Here is a 6,074-nt window from a genome sequence, read left to right on the forward strand (position 1 = left end):
TTTTTTTAATCACATCCCCCTTTCCTTTATTCCAAAACTAATCTCAATTAAAATTTCTAATGGAGTTTGCAACAATAACTACTCATTTAAATACATCATAAAATATTAAGATGTAAAAAAAACTGCTTGTTATCACTGAATGTTATTTATTATAATTTATCAGTTGGTAGTAAAAAGTGAATATACATTGTATATTGTATATAACAAAGATTTAAGTTGATTCTGGACAAAGAAAGATAACTCCAATTAAAAAAAAATCTTGCTATTGCACAATATTTTGCAATTAGATATTTCTTGCTTACTATTCTGGACAAAGAAAGATAACTCTAATTAAAAAAAAATTTGCTATTTCACAATATTGTGCAATTAGATATTTCTTGCCATTGCGCAATACTGTGCAATTGAAAAGACTTGCTATTGCACAATACTTAATATAATAATTTTAGATCCTGATTTGGACCAACTTGAAAACTGGGCCCATAATAAAAAATCTAAGTACATTTTTGGATTCAGCATATCAAAGAACCCCAAGATTTCAATTTTTGTTGAAATCAGACTAAGTTTAATTTTGGACCCTTTGGACTTTAGTGTAGACCAATTTGAAAACAGGACCAAAAATGAAGAATCTACATACACAGTTAGATTTGGTATATCAAAGAACCCCATTTATTCAATATATGATGAAATCAAACAAAGTTTAATTTTGGACCCCGATTTGGACCAACTTGAAAACTGGGCCAATAATCAAGAATCTAAGTATATTTTTAGATTCAGCATATCAAAGAACCTAACTGATTCATTTTTTGTCAAAATCAAACTAAGTTTAATTTTGGACCCTTTGGACCTTAATGTAGACCAATTTGAAAACGGGACCAAAAGTTAAGAATCTACATACACAGTCATGACAGTTAGATTCGGCATATCAAAAAACCCCAATTATTCAATTTTGATGAAATCAAACAAAGTTTAATTTTGGACCCTTTGGGCCCCTTATTCTGTTGGGACCAAAACTCACAAAATCAATACCAACCTTCCTTTTATGGTCATAAACCTTGTGTTTAAATTTCATAGATTTCTATTTACTTATACTAACGTTATGGTGCGAAAACCAAGAAAAATGCTTATTTGGGTCCCTTTTTGGCCCCTAATTCCTAAACTGTTGGGACCTAAACTCCCAAAATCAATACCAACCTTCCTTTTGTAGTCATTAACATTGTGTTTAAATTTCATTGATTTCTATTTACTTAAACTAAAGTTATTGTGCGAAAACCAAGAATAATGCTTATTTGGGCCCTTTTTTGGCCCCTAATTCCTAAACTGTTGAAACCAAAACTCCCAAAATCAATCCCAACCGTTCTTTTGTGGTCATAAACCTTGTGTCAAAATTTCATAGATTTCTATTAACTTAAACTAAAGTTATAGTGCGAAAACCAAGAAAATGCTTATTTGGGCCCTTTTTGGCCCCTAATTCCTAAAATGTTGGGACCAAAACTCCCAAAATCAATACCAACCTTCCTTTTGTGGTCATAAACCTTGTGTTAAAATTTCATAGATTTCCATTCACTTTTACTAAAGTTAGAGTGCGAAAACTAAAAGTATTCTGACGCCGGACGACGACGACGACGCCAACGTGATAGCAATATACGACGAAAATTTTTTCAAATTTTGCGGTCGTATAAAAAACTGCTTGTTATCACTGAATGGTAAAGATTAATTTAATTTATCAGTTGGTAGTAAAAAGTGAATATACATTGTATATTGTATATAACAAAGATTTAAGTTGATTCTGGACAAAGAAAGATAACTCCAATTAAAAAAAATCTTGCTATTGCACAATATTTTGCAATTAGATATTTCTTGCTTACTATTCTGGACAAAGAAAGATAACTCTAATTAAAAAAAAATTTGCTATTTCACAATATTGTGCAATTAGATATTTCTTGCCATTGCGCAATACTGTGCAATTGAAAAGACTTGCTATTGCACAATACTTAATATAATAATTTTAGATTCTGATTTGGACCAACTTGTAAACTGGGCCCATAATAAAAAATCTAAGTACATTTTTGGATTCAGCATATAAAAGAACCCCAAGATTTCAATTTTTGTTAAAATCAGACTAAGTTTAATTTTGGACCCTTTGGACTTTAGTGTTGACCAATTTGAAAACAGGACCAAAAATGAAGAATCTACATACACAGTTAGATTTGGTATATCAAAGAACCCCATTTATTCAATTTTTGATGAAATCAAACAAAGTTTAATTTTGGACCCCGATTTGGACCAACTTGAAAACAGGGCCAATAATCAAGAATCTAAGTACATTTTTAGATTCAGCATATCAAAGAACCTAACTGATTCATTTTTTGTCAAAATCAAACTAAGTTTAATTTTGGACCCTTTGGACCTTAATGTAGACCAATTTGAAAACGGGACCAAAAGTTAAAAATCTACATACACAGTCATGACAGTTAGATTCGGCATATCAAAGAACACCAATTATTCAATTTTGATGAAATCAAACAAAGTTTAATTTTGGACCCTTTGGGCCCCTTATTCTGTTGGGACCAAAACTCACAAAATCAATACCAACCTTCCTTTTATGGTCATAAACCTTGTGTTTAAATTTCATAGATTTCTATTTACTTATACTAACGTTATGGTGCGAAAACCAAGAAAAATGCTTATTTGGGTCCCTTTTTGGCCCCTAATTCCTAAACTGTTGGGACCTAAACTCCCAAAATCAATACCAACCTTCCTTTTGTAGTCATTAACATTGTGTTTAAATTTCATTGATTTCTATTTACTTATACTAAAGTTATTGTGCGAAAACCAAAAATAATGCTTATTTGGGCCCTTTTTTGGCCCTTAATTCCTAAACTGTTGGAACCAAAACTCCCAAAATCAATCCCAACCTTCCTTTTGTGGTCATAAACCTTGTGTCAAAATTTCATAGATTTCTATTCACTTAAACTAAAGTTATAGTGCGAAAACCAAGAAAATGCTTATTTGGGCACTTTTTGGCCCCTAATTCCTAAAATGTTGAGACCAAAACTCCCAAAATCAATACCAACCTTCCTTTTGTGGTCATAAACCTTGTGTTAAAATTTCATAGATTTCCATTCACTTTTACTAAAGTTAGAGTGCGAAAACTAAAAGTATTCGGACGCCGGACGACGACGCAGACGACGACGACGACGACGACGACGCCAACGTGATAGCAATATACGACGAAAATTTTTTCAAATTTTGCGGTCGTATAAAAACTTCATCAGCAACATTTTATATTGGCAAATTTCCAATGAAGTTATTTACATAAAGTTATTGGCAAATAAAAATAGAAAATGACATCATAGTCATGTCTGGCAAATGTCCAACATACATTATCTAAAAACATTTTAGATAAGATAAGGAAAAAAAGCTTCATCAGCAACATTTTATATTGGCAAATTTCCAATGAAGTTATTTACATAAAGTTATTGGCAAATAAAAATAGAAAATGACATCATAGTCATGTCTGGCAAATTTCCAACATATATTATCAACTACTATTCTATACAAAGAAAGATAACTCCAATTGAAAATTAATTGCTATTGCACAATATTGTGCAATTAGATATTTCTTGCTATTGTGCAATACTGTGCAATTGAAAATTTCTTGCTATTGCACAATACTTGATATGGAATCCTGATTTGGACCAACTTGAAAACTGGGCCCATAATCAAAAATCAAAGTACATATTTAGATAAAGCATATAAAAAAAGCCCAAGAATTTAATCTTTGTTAAAATCAAACTTAGTTTAATTTTGGACCCTTTGGACCTTAATGTAGACCAATTTGAAAACTGGACCAAAAATTAAGAATCTACATACACAGTTAGATTTGGCATATGAAAGAACCCATTTATTCAATTTTTGATGAAATCAAACAAAGTTTAATTTTGGACCCCCATTTGGACCAACTTGAAAACTAGGCCAATAATTAAAAATCTAAGTACATTTTTAAATTCAGCATATCGTTAGATTCGGCATATCAAAGAACCCCAATTATTCAATTTTTGATGAAATCACACAAAGTTCAATTTTGGACCCTTTGGGCCCCTTATTCCTAAACTGTTAGGACCAAAACTCCCAAAATCAAACCCAACCTTCCTTTATGGTCATAAACCTTGTGTTTAAATTTCATAGATTTCTATTTACTTATACTAAAGTTATGGTGCAAAAACCAAAAATAATGCTTATTTCAAGTTATTTGGGCCCCTTTTTGGCCCCTAATTCATAAACTGTTGTGACCTCAACTCCAAAAATCAATCCCAACCTTCCTTTTGTGGTCATAAACCTTGTGTTAAAATTTCATTGATTTCTATTTACTTATACTAAAGTTATTGTGCGAAAACCAAAAATAATGCTTATTTGGGCCCTTTTTTGGCCCTTAATTCCTAAACTGTTGGAACCAAAACTCCCAAAATCAATCCCAACCTTCCTTTTGTGGTCATAAACCTTGTGTCAAAATTTCATAGATTTCTATTCACTTAAACTAAAGTTATAGTGCGAAAACCAAGAAAATGCTTATTTGGGCACTTTTTGGCCCCTAATTCCTAAAATGTTGAGACCAAAACTCCCAAAATCAATCCCAACCTTCCTTTTGTGGTCATAAACCTTGTGTTAAAATTTCATTGATTTCTATTCACTTTTACTAAAGTTAGAGTGCGAAAACTAAAAGTATTCGGACGACGACGACTCCAACGTGATAGCAATATACGACCAAAAAATTAAAATTTTTGCGGTCGTATAAAAATGTGAGAGTTCAATTTGGTAAAAACAATCAGTATTTACAATTCAACAACTTGGTATTAGAGGCTGCCAGCATCTTAGTTGACTAGATAAAAAGATCCTGCATTTGTTTTCACCTGTCCTAAGTCAGGAACCTGTTGTTCAGAGGTTGCTGTTTGTTAGTGTGTGGTTTATAGCTATAGGCGTTTCTCTGTTCTTTTTTTTATATAGATAAGACGGTGACCGTTAGTTTTCCCTTTTGAGTGATTTTACACTAGTAAATTTGGGGCCCTTTAGAGCTTGCTAGTCAATAGGAGTCAAGTTTAAGGCTGTACTATACAGTGTTCCAGCTAGGTTTTCAAAAGGGCAGGGTGCCAATCCTGAAAAAGGGCATTTAACACGCGATATGATAATATGAAAAGGGCATATTTTAATAAAAGATGTTAATCAAACATTTGTGTTTATTCGTTGAATCACAGGTTATACAAGAACAACATCTTTAGCCCATATAGAACTCTATCTTTCTACTTTTAAGGCTGAAAAACTTGTCAAGCAGCTTGTCACACAAGTTTTTTTATCATTGCTTGGCACAGTTGAACTTTATATGCAGTATGTTTTGAAAGGAGATCTGTTTCATACTGTTTCTATGGTCTACCACATTTTACCAGTTTCACCTTTCTACCCCTGCTGTGCTTGATGGCAATACAGCACAAAACAGCTGTGCTCAGTAAATTCACAATTTTAGGATATAAAGCAACAGTGAAAAATAGTATCAAAAATAAAGAATACAGAAAAAGATGACCAAGGCACCCTACCAACACTGCTACTAAGACCCTCTTTAACTTTTCCCATAACTCAAAATAAATACCTAAACATATATATTCTTAAGCAAGAAGTATGGAGACACATTTTAGAATATGTAAATGGGTTACTCAATGCTAGGAAAAAAATCAGATTGAGTTATCTTTCTTTATTCGGGTGTGCTCCTTCTTTGGAGGATTATAAACAGTACGTAAATATGATCACAATATGGCCACCGATTTTGTTATTTTCGTATCAAAAATGAAGGCAGTCAATGACAAATACGTCTGAATTTTCTGTTTATTTTACAGAAAACAAGTAAAACAATGTCTTCAACGAGTTTATAATGGTTTTCCAACTTTCTGTCATTACGTTTCTTCCATGAAACTACGGTAAACATCGCAAATTGTGCCCAAGTTGTTGTATGCACATTTCTTCAAAGATAATTGCTGACTGACCGATTCTATTTGAACGAATTAATGTTGATGATCATTAATGAC

The sequence above is a fragment of the Mytilus edulis genome, chromosome 12, assembly GCF_963676685.1.
Source record: "Mytilus edulis chromosome 12, xbMytEdul2.2, whole genome shotgun sequence".
Classification (NCBI taxonomy): domain Eukaryota; kingdom Metazoa; phylum Mollusca; class Bivalvia; order Mytilida; family Mytilidae; genus Mytilus; species Mytilus edulis.